Source organism: Pelophylax lessonae (genome assembly GCF_965119305.1).
Source record: "Pelophylax lessonae genome assembly, chromosome: 3".
Taxonomy (NCBI): Eukaryota; Metazoa; Chordata; class Amphibia; order Anura; family Ranidae; genus Pelophylax; species Pelophylax lessonae.
The window spans coordinates 106,687,860-106,709,195 of NC_138770.1; the positions used below are offsets into that span (position 1 = coordinate 106,687,860).

Consider the following 21,336-nt stretch of genomic DNA (forward strand, 5'->3'; position numbering starts at 1 on the left):
CACCTCTGCTATTTGTTTGCTGTATAGAGCTCTTTGGGTTCTGTCGGATGCATTCGGCAGAGATCAGAGGGATCACCGCACCGAGACCGGACAGAAGGGTTGTCAAGTGCTCACTCTACATGGACGACGTAACGGTGTTCTGTGCTGACCAGCGCTCCATCGACTCGCTCGTCCAGACCTGTGAGGACTTCGGCAAAGCTTCAGGGGCAAAAGTCAACCGCGGGAAGTCAGAGATCATGCTCTTCGGAAAGTGGTTCCTGCCTTCTTCTGCATCCATCCCTTTCAGCATCAAGGCGGACTTCATCAAAATTCTTGGAGTTTGGTTTGGAGCGGAGGGCGCAGCCCTGAAGTCTTGGGAGGAGAGACTGTCCAAGATGAGACAAAAGTTTGGACTATGGAGCCTCAGAGAACTCACCATCGAAGGGAAAACACTGGTACTCCGCAGCGAGATCCTCCCTGTGTTGCAGTACCTCGCCCAGGCCTGGCCCCCCCGGGTCAACACCTGCAAGGCCATCACCAGGGCGGTGTTCCACTTCATCTGGGGCTCCAAGATGGACAGAGTGAAGCGAGCAGTCATGTTCAAGGAACCCCTCAAAGGCGGTAAGGGCGTGCCCGACATCGCAACGTTACTGGGGGTGTTCTTTGCCTGCAACTGCATCCGCAGAACTTTAGTAGACAGAACTTAGGACTCTGGCGGCAACTCCATGTCCCGTTTTTTCCTCCTGCCTCTCTGGTGGTCCCTTGGATGGGACAAATGGGACAGCTCCATCCCCTACAACTGGGACACTCCTTGGTACTACTTGGACACTTTCAAGTTCATCAAGGAGCTGGGGCTGCATGGAGTTAAGCCCGACTTGTGGGAACCAAAAACTATCTACAAGTTGATCAGAGCATCGGACATTGCTGAGACTGTTCCAGGCCTCCCTTCAGCCACTTGCAAAGTGGTCTGGAGGAATGTTTCTTCAAAGAGACTCACCAACAGGCATAAAGATCTGGCGTGGATGGCTGTCCAGGGAGGGCTGCCACTCAGGACATTTATGCATGCCAGAAACTTGTGCAGATACAGGCACTGCCCCTTTTGTATCATCCATGAGGAAACGTCTTTTCACGTTTTCTGGGAGTGCTCATTTGCACAGAGCCTGTTGAGGGCCTTGGAACCTGAACTTAGAGACTTTGTTCCACAGACTGCCATCACACATTTTGCTGTGCTGAATGGACTTTTTCATGGAACTTTTTCCCAGGAGGACATTGACAACGCCTGGCGGGTGTTGTGTTGCTTTAAGGACGCTTTATGGTGCGCCTGTAAGCGCCTTATCCACCAGAGGGAGAGGATGTCCATTGAGGACTGTCGCAGACTGATCCACAGTCTGCTCAGAGACTATAACCTGATGGATCTCATGGAGGAAGAGGAGGTCTGAAGATTTCCCCTTCCCCCACTCTCCCTTGTGTGTCTTTGTCCATTCAATAAAGCTTCGGGCCTGTGATTTCATTCCCCTCCTCTTACCCCCTCTCTCCCACCCCCCATCACACCTGTTGCTTTTTTGAAATGTTATAGTATTGATACAGTTTGAGTAATGCAACGTATAGACAATGTTTTTTAGTTTCATGCTTCAGGGGTATTGCGGCGTCATGCATGATGTGATGGCACGGGGTATCCTTACTCCGCACAACACATCAGGCATCATACCGCAGAATGAATGTATGTGATTGAATGTATTTATTAGTATGACCGGAAATGTATTGTAATGTAGTGTATTTATGCGCTGCGTCGCAGTACAGGGGAGAATGTACCCCGACAAAGTATTGTTTTTTGTATATCTTTTATGCAAATAAAGATTACATTTTCAACCAAAAAATCTGTTCTTATCTAACTATCTACAAGTTGATCAGAGCATCGGAAATCGCTGAGACTGTTCCAGGCCTCCCTTCAGCCACTTGCAAAGTGGTCTGGAGGAATGTTTCTTCAAAGGGACTCACCAACAGGCATAAAGATCTGGCGTGGATGGCAATCCAGGGGGGATTGCCCCTCAGGACATTCATGCATGCCAGAAACTTGTGCAGATACAGGCACTGCCCCTTTTGCATCATCCATGAGGAAACTGCTTTGCACGTGCTCATTTGCACAGAGCCTGTTGAGGGCCTTGGAACCTGAACTTAGAGACTTTGTTCCACAGACCGCCATCACACACTTCGGTGTGCTGAATGGACTTTTCCATGGTACTTTCTCACAGGAGGACATTGACAACGCGGGTGTTGTGTTGCTTTAAGGACGCTTTATGGTGCGCCAGAAAGCGCCTTATCCACCAGCGGGAGAGGATGTCCATTGAGGACTGTTGCAGACTGGTTCACAGTCTGCTCAGAGACTATAACCTGATGGACCTCATGGAGGAAGAGGAGGTCTGAAGATTTCCCCTTCCCCCACTCTCCCTTGTGTGTCTTTGTCCATTCAATAAAGCTTCAGGCCTGTGATTTCATTCCCCTCCCACCCCCCATCACACCTGTTGCTTTTTTTAAATGTTTATACGTTGCATTACTCAAACTGTATCAATATAATAGACAATGTTTTTAGTTTCATGCTTTAGGGGTATTGCGGCATCATGCATGATGTGCGGAGTAAGGATACCCCGTGCCATCACATCATGCATGATGCCGCAGAATGAATGTATGTGATTGAATGTATTTATTTGTATGACCGGAAATGTATTGTAATGTAGTGTATTTATGAGCTGCGTCGTAGTACAGGGGAGAATGTACCCCGACAAAGTATTGTTTTTTGTATATCTTTTATGCAAATAAAGATTACATTTTCAACCAAAAAATCTGTTCTTATCAGTTGGTATGGGCCTTAGCTAGTACCAGTATGACCGAAACCCGGAGCGCTCAGAGTATTGAGGTATGGGGAGTAGGTCATCTGGGAAAGCATGTGGGGCCCGCCGCCTTCTGATTTGAATGGGTTGAACTGTCCTAACCAGTTTGAAGGGGGCAGGAAAGCCGGTCTGGAGGGTAAGCCCGGTGGAACTGCTCCTGGATGTAATGGGCTGAGGAACAGGATGGCGAGGGGGGGGCTTTCTCTCCTGGGTTTTGATCTGGCTTGCTGACGGGCCTGTCCCCAGTTGTAGGCAAGCTCTCCCTAAGCTGTCCAGGTTTCCGACGTCTGCTGGTGGGGATAGGCTACACTCGGTCTGGCCGGGGGCTGAGATTGAAAAAGCCCGTAGTGTAAGTGCCCCTGGGGTGGCAGCCCAGGGGTGCCTTAATTTCTCACTGGTGAGGGGCAGCTCGCTGTGAGTTCTTTTGGCACCTTGGTCACTGCACTATGCACACCTTTTTCGCACCTGCCTCTTGGGACAGGCCTTTTGGCTTGCACCAGAGGAATTTTTTATTCCGGCTGGAAGGCCTGCCTTGGTTCCTCACATGGCACCATCGCACTTTCCCCACTTCCCCTTCCCCCACTTCTTTGTTTGTCTGTCTTTTTCTTTGGAGTTTGTCACTGCACTGTCACCTTTTTTCTTTATTTGCACGACTGGAGGGTGTGGGTCCTCGGGCCCAGCCTTGAGTCTTGGGAGGGGGTGGATATGGCCTTCTGGCTAAGTTCGCCCTCTCTCATGGGGTCTCCCTTCGGGGGAGCTCCACTTAGTACTTGGGGTGGGCTGTTCCGGCAGTCCCCCTGAAGAACGGGGTCAGTTTGGTTTCGGCCGACTGACCACAAGTACCTTAAATCCCTGTCAGGAGTCTTGCGCCCCGGGGGATCGAGGTTTCGGGTCCTACCTCTTCGGAGGGAAGACCATACGATTTCGCACACCCTGTGCTTTTTTGTGTTCTCACCTTGCGTGTGTGCACTTTTTTATGCACCGGGTGGAGTCTTTTGAGTGTGTTGCACACGCTACGGGCTTTAAAAAAAAAAAAAAAAAATCGACTTTAGCCCTTAGGGGTGTCTCTGCTTTACAGCTAGGACGTTGAGAGCCACTTGTATCTATCCAAGCCATTTGGTCCTTGTGGGGTACGAGACTGCGATCTTCCCTCCTCCCCCCCACTCAGCGCTACTACGTTCGGGCAGTAGGCGCAAAAAGGGCCTTTTTAAAGGCTTCAAAAGAGTGAAGATGCCGAGGAACAAGGAGGAAGCCACCGAAGTCTACCTGAAGAGACTCCCAACGAACTCCTCCGTCATGGCGAAGAGTACCGGGAAGAAAAAGCACATCCCCGCTACTTCAGCCAAGACTCCGGGAGAAGTCGCTTCAACCTCCACCCCCACCCCGGCCAACGTCAACCAGCCGGGCTCAGCAAGGCCAACCAGGTCCGCAGACAGGCTTCCTACCCTGGAACCCTGGATGAGGCAGACAGTGGTGCTGCAGCTGAAGGAGGTGGACGGAAGAGTCCCGACAGGACCCCTGAAATCTTCGGCAAGAAGATGATCCTCGAACAGGGGATCAGCAAGGCGGAGACACTGTCCGTACAGACCTTCATGAAAGGTATATTTTATATAACTTTTGTGTCTCTACAGGTCTGTAGAAGATACTGGGAGGCGGTGAAGAATTGTGGCCCGGAATCCCCTTTCCGCAACTTTGTTTGCGAACACTCCCATTCAACGGGATGAAAGGCGGGTAATGGTGTCCATGAGGAACCCCCATACCCCAGGAAAAGACATCGCTACCTACCTCCAGATGTTTTGCATCGTGGCCAAAGACCCAGTCCGAATCCTCGATGTCAACGGCTTCTGGACAGGTAAGTGGGCCGTGTCTTGCAGGCTAAGGAGAGAGCCTTCGGGGGATCTCCAGCACCTGAAACCCTTCTTCTCTCTGGGAGCCTCCGCAGGACTCCTTTACTACGCCGACATGCCCCAGATCTGTCACAGGTGTTGCAGGTAAGGTCACGTAAGTTTCGGATGTCAGGAACCTGCTTGCAGGTTCTGCCGGGCTACAGGCCATGAGACCAAGGATTGTCCGAGGTCCAAGACCTGCAACCTCTGTGGATTGGCGGAGCACGTCTACAGAGACTGCCGCCAGAGATCCCGGTCCTACGCTGGAGCCCTGATCAAGGGGAAAGCTCCAGACAGCGCTGGGAAAAAGAAGCCCCTACCACCTCCTCCAGCCCATCCCTCCCCACCCCCCCTGAGTCGGAGGTGACCCCACCTGCCCCTCCCCCCTCCCAGCCCCCCCGCCCTGTCCTCCATGGAGGACTTCCCCACCCTGCCCACCACACCCCCCCCCACCCCCACCAGCAAAGGCAAAGGCCGGAACCGGAACCTAGGCAGTCCGACAACTGGAGAACCCACCAAGCGGCCCACCGTGGTCCAGCAAAATGACATTGCTGGACTGGACCCAGTGGTGGAGGACCCCGAGGACCTCGAGTCTGCGGGGGAAGATGGAGAAATGCACGAAGGTAAGGATATGACCCCCCCAGGGACTGACCTCACCCAAAACCTGATGGACAGCGTCCTCGAGGAGTTTGGCCTGAACCAGGACACCGGACAGGCACAAGAGGCAGTGGAAGAACCACCCCCCCTCAGGGGAGGCAAGTTCAGCCCACCTGCCAGCTAGCCCTTCATCTCCTTTACATGATGGCAGAGAGCTCCATCTTTTCCATTAATGTTAGGAGCATCAAGGATGCGTCTAGAAGACAGGTGGCGCTGACCTTTCTTTCCACACAGCAGAGTGACATCTACATGCTCCAGGAGTGTGCCCTACCCTTCTCGAGGAGGTACACTCATCTGTCCTCCCAGTGGACCCTTGGTCCCTCCTACTGGTCCGGGGGTGTCGATTGTCTGCAGGGGTAGCCATTCTTGTCAGGGGTGGTCGTTTCACGGTTGACTCCGTCCAGGAGCTCGTCTGTGGCCGTCTTTTGGTCGTAGACGGCTCATGGGCGGGAGAGCCAGTTACGCTCATCAACGTGTATGCCTCCCCAGATAGGAATGAGCGACGGGAGCTTTTCCAGACCCTGCGGACCCAACTCATCACCACCAGGGCAGTAGTAATCGGTGGTGATTTTAACTGTCCGATTGAGGAGGATGGGCGCAGCTCCAGCATGTACGTGAAGCTCGACACCACGTCTAGGCTGCTCAAGGAGATGATCGCAGAGGCTTCCTTGCAGGACGCCGTGGGATCCATAGGGAAAGGTTCCGTGAACTATTCGTGGTGCCTTCCTGATGGATCTGTGCGTTCCAGGATAGACTTCGTGCTCACCTCCAAGACAGTCAGACACAGCGGGTTCTCCATGGTCCCCTGCTTTTTCTCTGACCACAGGGCCATTCACTTTCAGGGTGACCTGGGCGAGGGCTTTGCCCCCGGTCCGGGCTCCTGGAAGCTGAATGGTACCCTGCTGGAAAATGAGGAACTGCTGGAGGAACTCAGGGAGGCCTACATTACCTGGAAGGAGGACAAGAGGTTCTTCAGAAAGGTAAGTGACTACTGGGAGTTTGTGAAAGTTAAGCTGCGCAGCTTCTTTCAGGCAAGGGGACGCCAGCAAGTGTGTGCCAGGAAGAGGGAACTCAGGAGACTGCAACGTCTTCACCACTGCGGCTGGGACGTTAGGCAGGACCTGGAGGACACCAAGAAGAGCCTGAAAGGACACTTCGAGGAAGAATCCAGGCACCTCGTCTTCCGTTCCAAGGTGGAGAATCTTGAGAAAGGTGAGAAATGTAACTCTTTCTTTTTCAGGAAACTTCACTCAGGACACACACCCTTGTCGGAGCTGCGGGACGAGACCGGAACACTCCAGAGGGGGAAGGAGGCTGTGATGCAAGTGGTCAGCGACTACTACACCAACCTCTACTCCCCAAAAGAAACAGACATGGCTGAGGCCGACAGGTTCTTGTCAGGTATCACTAACCAAATTGATCCTGCAGGTATGTCGGCAATCAACGCCCCCTTGGCGCTGGAAAAGCTGCACTCTGCCGTCAGATCCTTTAGGCAAGGCAGGACCCCGGGCTGCGACGGTCTCCCAGCGGAGCTCTATGTAGCGCTGTGGGATCTCGTTGGCCCGGACCTGCTCGAGCTGTACGGGGAGATGGTGGTGGAGGGCACAATGCCTCCGTCGCTGAGGGAGGGGATGATCACGATTTTGTATAAGCGGAAGGGGGAGAGATGGGATCTGAAAAACTGGCGTCCCATCTCTCTCTTGAACGTGGACTACAAAATCCTCGCCAAGGTTTTGGCCAACAGGCTGAAATCTGTCATCGGACAGATCATCCACCCGGATCAGACTTGTGGCATTCCTGGTCGCAGGATTGCGGACAGCCTTGCGCTTGTCCGGGACACGGTCCAGTACATTCGAGGCCGCCGTGCGCACACGGCCCTGGTCAGTCTTGACCAGGAAAAGGCCTTTGACCGTGTCTCCCACGAGTTTATGTGCAGAGCGCTGCGCAGGTTTGGTCTTGGGGACATGTTTTGTTCGTATGTGAATGTGATGTACCATGACATTTGTAGTACGGTGTTGGTGAATGGCTGGAAAACTGACCCTTTTCCTGTTCTCTCTGGGGTCAGACAAGGCTGCCCTCTCTCACCTCTGCTTTTTGTTTGCTGTATAGAGCTCTTTGCCGAATGCATCCGACAGAACCCAGAGATCAGAGGGATCAACCCACCGGGACCGGACAGAAGGGTTGTCAAGTGCTCACTCTACATGGACGACGTAACGGTGTTCTGTGCTGACCAGCGCTCCATCGACTCGCTCGTCCAGACCTGTGAGGACTTCGGCAAAGCTTCAGGGGCAAAAGTCAACTGCGGGAAGTCAGAGATCATGCTCTTCGGAAAGTGGTTCCTGCCTTCTTCTGCATCTATCCCTTTCAGCGTCAAGGCAGACTTCATCAAAATTCTTGGAGTTTGGTTTGGAGCTGAGGGCGTAGCCCTGAAGTCTTGGGAGGAGAGACTGTCCAAGATGAGACAAAAGTTTGGACTGTGGAGCCTCAGAGAACTCACCATCGAAGGGAAAACACTGGTACTCCGCAGCGAGATTCTCCCTGTGTTGCAATACCTCGCCCAGGCCTGGCCACCCCGGGTCAACACCTGTAAGGCCATCACCAGGGCTGTGTTCCACTTCATCTGGGGCTCCAAGATGGACAGAGTGAAGCGGGCAGTCATGCTCAAGGAACCCCTCAAGGGCGGTAAGGGCGTGGCCGACATTGCAACGTTACTGGGGGTGTTCTTTGCCTGCAACTGCATCCGCAGAACTTTAGTAGACAGAACTTAGGACTCTGGCGGCAACTCCATGTCCCGTTTTTTCCTCCTGCCTCTTTGGAGGTCCCTTGGATGGGACAAATGGGACAGCTCCATCCCCTACAACTGGGACACTCCTTGGTACTACTTGGACACTTTCAAGTTCATCAAGGAGCTGGGGCTGCATGGAGTTAAGCCCGACTTGTGGAGGCCAAAAACTATCTACAAGTTGATCAGAGCATCGGAAATCGCTGAGACTGTTCCAGGCCTCCCTTCAGCCACTTGCAAAGTGGTCTGGAGGAATGTTTCTTCAAAGGGACTCACCAACAGGCAAAAAGATCTGGCGTGGATGGCAATCCAGGGGGGATTGCCCCTCAGGACATTCATGCATGCCAGAAACTTGTGCAGATACAGGTTGTATCATCCATGAGGAAACAACAGGCTCTGTGCAAATGAGCACGTGCAAAGCAGAGGGCCTTGGAACCTGAACTTAGAGACTTTGTTCCACAGACCGCCATCACACACTTCGGTGTGCTGAATGGACTTTTCCATGGTACTTTCTCACAGGAGGACATTGACAACGCGGGTGTTGTGTTGCTTTAAGGACGCTTTATGGTGCGCCAGAAAGCGCCTTATCCACCAGCGGGAGAGGATGTCCATTTAGGACTGTCGCAGACTGGTTCACAGTCTGCTCAGAGACTATAACCTGATGGACCTCATGGAGGAAGAGGAGGTCTGAAGATTTCCCCTTCCCCCACTCTCCCTTGTGTGTCTTTGTCCATTCAATAAAGCTTCAGGCCTGTGATTTCATTCCCCTCCCCTTACCCCACTCTCCCACCCCCCATCACACCTGTTGCTTTTTTTGAAATGTTTATACGTTGCATTACTCAAACTGTATCAATATAATAGACAATGTTTTTAGTTTCATGCTTTAGGGGTATTGCGGCATCATGCATGATGTGATGGCACGGGGTATCCTTACTCCGCACAACACATCAGGCATCATACCGCAGAATGAATGTATGTGATTGAATGTATTTATTTGTATGACCGGAAATGTATTGTAATGTAGTGTATTTATGCGCTGCGTCGCAGTACAGGGGAGAATGTACCCCGACAAAGTATTGTTTTTTGTATATCTTTTATGCAAATAAAGATTACATTTTCAACCAAAAAATCTGTTCTTATCAGTTGGTATGGACCCCAGCTAGTACTGGTATGACCGAAACTCGGAGCGCTCTAAGTATTGAGGTATGGGGAGTAGGTCATCCAGGAAAGTATGTGGGGACCGCCGCCATCTGATTTGAATGGGCTAAGCTGTCCTAGCCAGTTTGAAGGGAGCAGGAAAGCTGGTTGGACTGGGGGCCGGTGGAACTGCTCCTGGATGTAATGGGCTGAGGAATGGGATGGCGACGGGGGGGGCTTTCTCTCCTGGGTTTTGATCTGGTCTTGCAAAAGGCCTGTCCCCAGTTGTAGGCAAGCTCTCCCTAAGCTGTCCAGGTTCCGATGTCTACTGGTGGGGATAGGCTACACTCGGTCTGGCCGGGGGCTGAGATAGAAAAAGCCCGTGGTGTAAGTGCCCCTGCGCTGGCAGCCCAGGGGTGCCTTAATTCTCACTGGTGAGGGGCAGCTCGCCTTGAGTTTTTCGGCACCTTAGTCACTGCACCATGCACACCTTTTTCGCACCTGCCTCTTGGGCCAAGCCTTTTGGCTTAGACCAGAGGAATTTATTATTCCCGCCGAAAGGCCTGCCTTGGTACCTCACTGGGCACCATCGCACCTACTGCCACTTCCCCCACCTTTTTGTTTGTGTGTTTTTATTTCTTTGTAGTTTGTCACCTGCACTATCACCTTTTCTTCCTTTTTGCACGACTTGGAGGGTGTAGGTCCTCGGGCCCAGCCTTGAGAGGGGGTGGATATGGCCTTCTGGCTTAGTTCGCCCTCTCTCATGGGGTCTCCCTTTGGGGGAGCCCTACCTAGTACTTGGGGTGGGCTGTTTCGGCAGTCCCCCTAGAGAACGGGGTCTGTCTGGTTTCGGCCAGACAGACCATAGGAAGTACCTTAAATCCCTGTCAGGAGTCTTGCGCCACCGGGGGATCGAGGTTAGGGTCCTACCTCTTCGGAGGGAAGACCATTTTCGCACACCCTGTGCACTTTTTGTGTTTTCATGTTTGCATGTGTGCACTTTTTTATGTACTGGGTGTAAGTCTTTTGAGTGTGTTTCACACGCCACAGGCTTTAAAAAAAAAAAAAAATCTGTTCTTATCAGTTTAATATCTGATACGTTCCCTATCTTGGGACCATATATTAAATGGATTATTAGAACAGGGAGATGGAAGAAGAGCTTGCTCTGTCCACTCCACGCATCGACCTGGTATTGCAGTACCTCCAGGACCGGTGCACCCCTCTCTTATGCAGTTTTCTAAAAACAGAATTGAATTCCAAAAACTCCAGGAAAAGGTCTCTCTCTGTGTTTTGCTTGTGTTCTTCCTGTTAAGTTAATTTTTTTTGGTATTTTATTTCCAATAAACTGCCAGTTAACCCTTGTGTGTTTCTGATTTTTTTGCTTTGTGTCAGTTTCTTGGTTTGTGTCTCCCAGTCCTCCCTCCATCCTTGTAATCAGAACACACGTGCTTCATGCAACGTCTGCTTTTCTTTTCTTCTTTTGCCATTTTCTTTCTCATGTTAGTTTTGTCAACCCCCTTCTTACAACATTTAGATAGCAAGGTCCTGAATTGCGACAAGACAGCCAGCTAATACACACAGAGTGTGTGAAGGCCCGATATGAAGCCTACGTACAAGTCTAAGCTAGGACGATGGAGAGTCCTATTGAACGGCTTGACTTTTTTTCACTTCCCTCTATGTAGTCAATGAGTCGGCTAGTAGTCAGGCAGTCAAGGGATTTCCTGGCCTGTGTCTCCATCTAGTGGGTTGCTTTGTCCACGTTACCAGGAGGCGGCTCTATGCAAATCCTAGGCCTCGTTAGGCATCAACGAAGAGCACCTGATGGATACATGTATTGTAAAAAAAAAGTGGTTGATCCTCACTTCCAGGAGTTGGGCTTGGCATTTGGAGAGATTCTGGGAATTAGATCTGTTCCAAGATTGCCATACCAAACCGGCCAGGAAGAAGCTTGGGAACTTGAGCATATCCAACGCCTGCACTTGTCCACCCCGTTAAACATGCTTTGGGCGAACATGTCCTTCTGTCTGTCCTCCGTTAAAAGAGGTATACCTTCTTTCCCCTTTGACAGTCGAGCCGAAGCACACAGACGGGACAGCAGGTAAGAACTCAGCAAGGACAGCAATGAAGCATTTTGATAGGCATTTACAATGAATGTCATAGTAAACAGGCCTCTCTACTAATCCCATAGAAAACTAAAACTAGCCTTCTCTTTACAAGTGAGTTGTATGACTGTCTAAACAGGTTCTTTTTAACCCATTGCACAGAGTACTGCAGGTTACAACAAGATGGCAGGGTAATTCCATCCACCGACCCATACTCAGAGTTCCCTCGTATATCCGCAGCAACCTTTCTGATCAACCCCCTATCATGGAACACTGAGGGAGAGAAGCGGCAAAAAGCATACTAGCACATTATGATAGGCTTACCTTAAATATCTACTGACAGGGCTTCCATCTTCACAGGCTCTAGTCACTTGAATGGCGACAATCCAGCAAAAGTGGTTGGTCCTCGCCTAGAGGTCGGCTTGGCATTTGGAGAAATCCTGGGAAATAGATCTGTCCCAAGATTGCCATGCCAAGCCAGCCAGGAAGAAGCTTGGGAACCCAAGATTGTTGATAATGCTGTCCAGCAAAGCCAATTGTTGTTAACATCGTCCAGCAATGTAAATTATTGATAATTCCCTCCAGCAATGTAAATTCTTGATAATGCCATCCATTAATGCAATTTATTGAAAATGCCGTCTAGAGATGTACAATGCTGATAACGCTGTCCAGCAATGCCAATTATTGATAGCACCATCCAGCGATGTCAATTTTTGATAACGGCGTCCAAAGATGTAAATTGCTGATAATGCCGTCTGGCGATGTAAACCGATAATGCTGTCTAGCGATGTAAATTCCTGATAACGCCGTCCAGCAATGTAAATGTTTGATAACAATGTCAAAAGATGTAAATTGCTAATAATGCCATCCAGCGGTGTAAACCGATAACGCTGTCTAGCGATGCAAAATTTTTGAAAATGCCGTCCAGTGATGTAAATTGTTGATAACGCCGTCCAGCGATACCAATTATTGATAATGCCGTCCAGCAATGTAAATTGTTGATAACGCCGTCCAGCAATGCCAATTATTGATAACACTGCCCAGCGATGTAAGTTATTGAAAACACCGTCCATTGATACAAATTATTAATAACGCCATCCATTGATGTAATTTGTTGATGACGTCATCCAGCGATGTAAATTACTGATAACGCCCTCCAGTGATGTAAATTGCTGATGACGCTGTCCAACGATATAAATTGTTGATAACGCCATCCTGCAACGTAAATTACTGTTAACGCCATCCAGTGATGCCAATTATTAATAACGCCATCCAGCGATGTAAATTATTGATAACGCCATCCAGCCATGTAAATTATTGATAACGTCGCCCAGCGATGCCAATTGTTGATAACCCTGTCCAGTGATGTAAATTCATGATGATAACTAGGGTTGAGCGAACCCGGACTGTATTGTTCGTGTTCGTACCGGACTTTTGGGTATTCGGTACCCGGACATTTCACTGTATGTTCGGGTACTGTCCGCTGTTCGGTAACGTGATTTTAATGTTTTGGCGCTGTTTTGGTGCACTTTCAACAGCCAATCAGCAAGCGTATATCTAGTGTGCCCTAGAAGCCATCACAGCCATGTCTAGTAATGGCATGGCTGTGATAGGCCAGTGCAGCATGTGACCAAGACTCTATATAAGCTGGAGTCACACAGTGCCCTGCATCACTCTGCTAATACTATACTAGGGAGAGGTTCCTGACTGCTGCTGCTGAGGGACAGATAGGCTGGGGAAATTGCTTGTAGGGAAAGCATAGATAGGAACAATCTGCTTTAATCAGAATACGATCTACATTGATTGTATTGTGTGGGGGTGCAGTAGAACAATCTTTATGCCCTGACCTGAGCCAAGTGAGGAGTAGAAGGGAGAAACAAAAAAACTTTTATCAGTCTGTTAAGCGTGCGGTGCTGCACATTTCATGCAACCTCAGTGCATATGTGTGTGCTTAATCTGCATTTAAAAAAGAAAAAATAATTTTTCCTTCATATTTAACTTTAAAGACTGTATGTCAGACAGACATTGCTTTTCTAACCTCCTGTTCAAAAAGCACCAATGTGAGGGGAAAATAATTATTTTACAGTATTTAGGGTAAAAAATTATTTTTCAGTTTTTCATTCATACATTATGAGATACACCCATTGCATACTGTTGAATTGCGCCTTGCAATAAAAAAAAAAAAAACGATTTAGGGGACAAAAAAAGTTGATTGCGGCCCTGTCCGCATATGTTACAGTGACATACACCCATTGCGTACTGTAGTATTACGCCGTGCAATAACATACATATATATATATACATATATATATATATATATATATATATATATATATATATATATATATATATATATATATATATATATATATATATATATATATATACACACATACATACGTGGATTAAAAAAAAACATACTATATATATATGGATTAAAAAAACAATACTATATGTATGGATTAAAAAAGCAATACTATATGTATGGATTAAAAAAACATACTCTATATATGGCTTAAAAAACATATATATGGCTTAAAAAAACATACTATATATATATATATATATATATATATATATATATATATATATATATATATATATATATATATATATAGATAGATAGATAGATTAAAAAAAAACCTACTATATATATATATATATATGGATTAAAAAACAAACATACTATACAAATGAGTAAAAAAAACTAACAAACCTACTATATTTATATATATATATATATATATATATATATATATATATATATATATATATATATATATATATATATATATATATGGATTAAAAAAATACTATATATATGGATTTAAAGAAAAACATACTATATATATATATATATATATATATATATATATATATATATATATATGGATTAAAAAAACATACTATATATATATGGATTTAAAAAAAAACATACTATATATAAGGATTAAAAAATACTATATATATGGGTTAAAAAAACATACTATATACAGGGATTAAAAAAACATACTATATATATATAGGGATTAAAAAAAAACATACTATATATATGGATTAAAAAAAACATACTATATATATAGGGATTAAAAAACATACTATATATAGGGATTAAAAAAACATATATATATGGATTTAAAAAACATACTATATATATATATATATATATATATGGATTAAAAAAACATACTATATATACACTAATATATATATATATATATATATATATATATATATATATATATATATATAGATACTTGTAAAAAAAAAGTGGTTGATCCTCACTTCCAGGAGTTGGGCTTGGCATTTGGAGAGATTCTGGGAATTAGATCTGTTCCAAGATTGCCATACCAAACCGGCCAGGAAGAAGCTTGGGAACTTGAGCATATCCAATGCCTGCACTTGTCCACCCTGTTAAACGTGCTTTGGGCGAACAGGTCCTTCTGTCTGTCCTCCGTTAAAAGAGGTATACCTTCTTTCCCCTTTGACAGTCGAGCTGAAGCACACAGACGGGACAGCAGGTAAGAACTCAGCAAGGACAGCAGGGAAGCATTTTGATAGGCATTTACAATGAATGTCATATTAAACAGGCCTCTCTACTAATCCCATAGAAAACTAAAACTAGCCTTCTCTTTACAAGTGAGTTGTAGGACTGTCTAAACAGGTTCTTTTTAACCCATTGCACAGAGTACTGCAGGTTACAACAAGATGGCAGGGTAATTCCATCCACCGACCCATACTCAGAGTTCCCTCGTATATCCGCAGCAACCTTTCTGATCAACCCCCTATAATGGAACACTGAGGGAGAGAAGCGGCAAAAAGCATACTAGCACATTATGATAGGCTTACCTTAAATATCTACTGACAGGGCTTCCATCTTCACAGGCTCTGGTCACTTGAATGGCGACAATCCAGCAAAAGTGGTTGGTCCTCGCCTAGAGGTCGGCTTGGCATTTGGAGAAATCCTGGGAAATAGATCTGTCCCAAGATTGCCATGCCAAGCCAGCCAGGAAGAAGCTTGGGAACCCAAGATTGTTGATAATGCTGTCCAGCAAAGCCAATTGTTGTTAACATCGTCCAGAAATGTAAATTATTGATAATTCCCTCCAGCAATGCAAATTCTTGATAATGCCATCCATTAATGCAATTTATTGAAAATGCCGTCTAGAGATGTACAATGCTGATAACGCTGTCCAGCAATGCCAATTATTGATAGCACCATCCAGCGATGTCAATTTTTGATAACGGCGTCCAAAGATGTAAATTGCTGATAATGCCGTCTGGTGATGTAAACCGATAACGCTGTCTAGCGATGTAAATTCCTGATAACGCCGTCCAGCAATGTAAATGTTTGATAACGATGTCAAAAGATGTAAATTGCTAATAATGCCGTCCAGCGGTGTAAACCGATAACGCTGTCAAGCGATGTAAATTTTTGAAAATGCCGTCCAGTGATGTAAATTGTTGATAACGCCGTCCAGCGATACCAATTATTGATAATGCCATCCAGCAATGTCTTGGGGGTTGCTGGTGCCTCAAACCAGATGGAGTGGGACTTTATGGGCAAGTGACTGGGTATACATAGAAAATTGTTGTATATATATCAAGGAAGAAACAAATGTAAAAAGAAGAGTATTTAATCCATAAATACCAATAGGATATATACAATGAACATTTTGTGAGAATTGTGCTTGGGGCAGAGGCCCAAGTGTGAGGAAGAAAAAGATGATTCAACAGAATCGGTGACAATGGTGCATCTGGTGACTTTTAAACATGGATTTTTTTGTGTTTTCCCATAGATGTTGGAAGACGTGTTTCGGCTCTATTATGGGCCTTTCTCAAAGCGTTCAGTCACTCAGTCTGTGGTATGGGTGTAGCCATAGTTCCTGCGCAGAAGCCCTTTATCCATTCACAATCACAGCGGGAGTTGTGTACCGCACGGCAGTTAGGTTGACTGATAGGAGGGACTTGCTGCCGGGGTCCTGGGGTATATATATTTCCCTCTTTGTCCACCGGGTTCTTAATGTTTTATCTGGATAGGATGGAGGTGTTCTTACAGCCAGCGCAGGTTTAGGTCCATCCTCTCCCCTCTCCAGTCTCCAGCAGAGGGGAGAGGACGGACCAAAACCTGCGCTGGCTGTAAGAACACCTCCATCCTATCCAGATAAAACATTAAGAACCCGGTGGACAAAGAGGGAAATATATATACCCCAGGACCCCGGCAGCAAGTCCCTCCTATCAGTCAACCTAACTGCCGTGCGGTACACAACTCCCGCTGTGATTGTGAATGGATAAAGGGCTTCTGCGCAGGAACTATGGCTACACCCATACCACAGACTGAGTGACTGAACGCTTTGAGAAAGGCCCATAATAGAGCCGAAACGCGTCTTCCAACATCTATGGGAAAAAACAAAAAAATCCATGTTTAAAAGTCACCAGATGCACCATTGTCACCGATTCTGTTGAATCATCTTTTTCTTCCTCACACTTGGGCCTCTGCCCCAAGCACAATTCTCACAAAATGTTCATTGTATATATCCTATTGGTATTTATGGATTAAATACTCTTCTTTTTACATTTGTTTCTTCCTTGATATATATACAACAATTTTCTATGTATACCCAGTCACTTGCCCATAAAGTCCCACTCCATCTGGTTTGAGGCACCAGCAACCCCCAAGACATACATACAGGGACGGTGGCAGAACCTACTTTAGTACATGTGTTCAAAAGAAAACTCCCCCTCCCCCGCCATCCAGCAATGTAAATTGTTGATAACGCCGTCCAGCAATGCCAATTATTGATAACACCGCCCAGCGATGTAAATTATTGAAAACACCGTCCATTGATACAAATTATTAATAACGCCATTCATTGATGTAATTTGTTGATGACGCCATCCAGCGATATACATTTTTGATAATGCCATTCATCAATGCCAATTATTGATAACGCTGTCCAGCGATGTAAATTATTGATAACGCCCTCCAGTGATGTAAATTGCTGATGACGCTGTCCAACGATATAAATTGTTGATAACGCCATCCTGCAATGTAAATTACTGTTAACGCCATCCAGTGATGCCAATTATTGATAACGCCATCCAGCGATGTAAATTATTGATAACGCCGTCCAGTGATGCCAATTATTGATAACTCCGTAAAGCGATGTAAATTATTGATAACGCCATCCAGCCATGTAAATTATTGATAACGCCGCCCAGCGATACCAATTGTTGATAAAACTGTCCAGTGATGTAAATTCATGATGATAACTAGGGTTGAGCGAACCCGGACTGTATTGTTCGTGTTTGTACCAGACTTTTGGGTATTCGGTACCCGGACCTGAACCCGGACATTTCACTGTATGTTCGGGTACTGTCCGCTGTTCGGTAACGTGATTTTAATGTTTTGGTGCGGTTTTGGTGCACTTTCAAAGGCCAATCAGCAAGCGTATATCTAGTGTGCCCTAGAAGCCATCACAGCCATGTCTAGTAATGGCATGGCTGTGATAGGCCAGTGCAGCATGTGACCAAGACTCTATGTAAGCTGGAGTCACACAGCGCCCTGCATCACTCTGCTAATACTATACTAGGGAGAGGTTCCTGACTGCTGCTGCTGAGGGACAGATAGGCTGGGGAAATTGCTTGTAGGGAAAGCATAGATAGGAACAATCTGCTTTAATCAGAATACGATCTACATTGATTGTATTGTGTGGGGGTGCAGTAGAACAATCTTTATGCCCTGACCTGAGCCAAGTGAGGAGTAGAAGGGAGAAACAAAAAAACTTATCAGTCTGTTAAGCGTGCGGTGCTGCACATTTCATGCAACCTCAGTGCATATGTGTGTGCTTAATCTGCATTTAAAAAAGAAAAAATAATTTTTCCTTCATATTTAACTTTAAAGACTGTATGTCAGACAGACATTGCTTTTCTAACCTCCTGTTCAAAAAGCACCAATGTGAGGGAAAAATAATTATTTTACAGTATTTAGGGTAAAAAGGATTTTCATTTTTTCATTCATACATTATAGTGAGATACACCCATTGCTTACTGTTGTATTGCGCTGTGCAACAAAAAAAAAAAACAATTTAGGGGACAAAAAAAAAAAGTTAATTGTGGCCCTGTCCGCATATGTTACAGTGACATACACCCATTGCGTACTGTTGTATTGCGCCGTGCAATAACATACTATATATATTAAAAAAAACATACTATATGTATGGATTTAAAAAACAATACTATATATATGGATTAAAAACACATACTATATATATGGATTAAAAAAAGTGGTTGATCCTCACTTCCAGGAGGTCGGCTTGGCATTTGGAGAAATCCTGGGAATTAGATCTGTTCCAAGATTGCCATACCAAGCCGGCCAGGAAGAAGCTTGGGAACTTGAGCATATCCTAACGCCTGCACTTGTCCACCCCGTTAAACGTGCTTTGGGCGAACAGGTCCTTCTGTCTGTCCTCCGTTAAAAGAGGTATACCTTCTTTCCCCTTTGACAGTTGAGCCGAAGCACACAGACAGGACAGCAGGTAAGAACTCAGCAAGGACAGCAGGGAAGCATTTTGATAGGCATTTACTATGAATGTCATAGTAAACAGGCCTCTCTACTAATCCCATAGAAAACTAAAACTAGCCTTCTCTTTGCAAGTGAGTTGTAGGACTGTCTAAACAGGTTCTTTTTAACCCATTGCACAGAGTACTGCAGGTTACAACAAGATGGCAGGGTATTCCCACCCACCCTTACTCAGAGTTCCCTCGTATATCCGCAGCAACCTTTCTGATCAACCCCCTATAATGGAACACTGAGGGAGAGGAGCGGCAAAATCGCATACCTACTAGCACATTATGATAGGCTTACCTTAAATATCCACTGACAGGGATTCCATCGTCACCTGGTTTTCTTTCCAGGTTTGCAAGCTCTGGTCACTTGAATGGCGAAAATCCAGCAAAAGTGGTTGGTCCTCGCCTAGAGGAGGTCGGCTTGGCATTTGGAGAAATCCTGGGAAATAGATCTGTCCCAAGATTGCCATGCCAAGACGGCCAGGAAGAAGCTTGGGAACCCAAGATTGTTGATAATGCTGTCCAACGAAGCCAATTGTTGTTAACGTCGTCCAGCAATGTAAATTATTGATAATTCCCTCCAGCAATGTAAATTCTTGATAATGCCATCCATTAATGCAATTTATTGAAAACGCTGTCTAGTGATGTAAAATGCTGATAACGCCGTCCAGCAATGTAAACTGTTGATAACGCTGTCCAGCAATGCCAATTATTGATAGCGCCGTCCAGCGATGTAAATTTTTGATAACGGCGTCCAAAGATGTAAATTGCTGATAATGCCGTCTGGCGATTTAAACCGATAACGCTGTCTAGCGATGTAAATTCCTGATAACGCCATCCAGCGATGTAAATTGTTGATGACGCCGTCCAGCGATGTAAATTGTTGATAATGCCATTCATCAATGCCAATTATTGATAACGCCGTCCAGCGATGTAAATTATTGATAACGCCCTCCAGTGATGTAAATTGCTGATGACGCTGTCCAACCACATAAATTGTTGATAACGCCATCCTGCGATGTAAATTGTTGATAACGCCATCCAGCGATAAAAATTGTTGATAACGCCATCCAGCGATAAAAACTGTTGATAACGCTGTCCAGCAAAGTAAATTATTGATAATGCCATTCAGCGATATAAATTGTTATTAACGCTGTCCAGCGATGAAAATTGTTTATAACGCCGTCCAGCGATGCCAATTATCGGTAACGCCGTCCAGCAATGTAAATTGCTGATAAGCCGTCCAGTGAGGTAAATTTTTAATAACTCCGCCCAGCGATGTAAATTGTTAATAACGCCGTCCAGCGATGCCAAGTATTGATAACGCTGTCCAGCGATGTAAATTTTTCATAACGCCAAAATTATTATATAAATAATGTATTATTATTATCTATTATTATCTATTAAGTATTCTTTGTATTTTAGAGTGTCAGCTCTGCAGGACACACACCTCTCTATATACTGTATATGTATCCTCTCTGTATATTAGAGCATCAGCTCTGCAGGACACGCCTCTCTCTATATACTGTATTCTCTCTGTATATTGGAGCATCAGCTCTGCAGGACACACCTCTCTCTATATACTGTATATTAGAGCATCAGCTCTGCAGGACACACATCTCTCTATATAATGTATCTGTATCTTCCCTGTATATTGGAGTGTCAGCTCTGTAGGACACACCTCTCTATATACTGTATCTGTATCCTCTCTGTATATTGGAAAGTCAGCTCTGCAGGACACATCTCTCTCTCTATATATACTGTGTATTAGAACGTCAGCTTTTCAGGACACGCCTCTCTATATACTGTATCTGTATCTTCTCTGTATATTGGAGCATCAGCTCTGCAGGACACACATCTTTCTATATACTGTATATTAGAGCGTAAAGACTGCAGGACACACATCTCTCTATATGATGTATCTGTACCCTCTCTGTATATTAGGGCGTCAGCTCTGCAGGACACACATCTCTCTATATACTGTATCTGTACTCTCTGTATATTAGAGCGTCAGCTCTGCAGGACACACATCTCTCTATATACTGTATCTGTATCCTCTCTGTATATTAGAGTGTCAGTTCTGCACGACACATCTCTCTATATACTTTAACTGTATCCTCTCTATATAAGAGCATCAGCTCTACAGGACACACCTCTCTCTATATACTGTATCCTATCTCAGTATATAAGAGCATCAGCTCTGCAGGACACCTCTCTCTGCATACTGTATCTGTATCCTCTCTGTATATTAGAGTGTCAGCTCTGCAGGACACACCTCCCTCTATATACTGTATCCTCTCTGTATATTAGAGCATGAGCTCTACAGGACACACACC

General features: G+C 45.8%; 1 pseudogene across 1 annotated transcript; it reads left to right on the top strand.

The window, feature by feature from the left end:
- Window positions 1-236: 236 nt before the first annotated feature.
- On the top strand, window positions 237-1,418 carry LOC309550404 (annotated as a pseudogene). The gene has a single exon. The product of its transcript is annotated as an uncharacterized misc_RNA (transcript).
- Window positions 1,419-21,336: the final 19,918 nt, after the last annotated feature.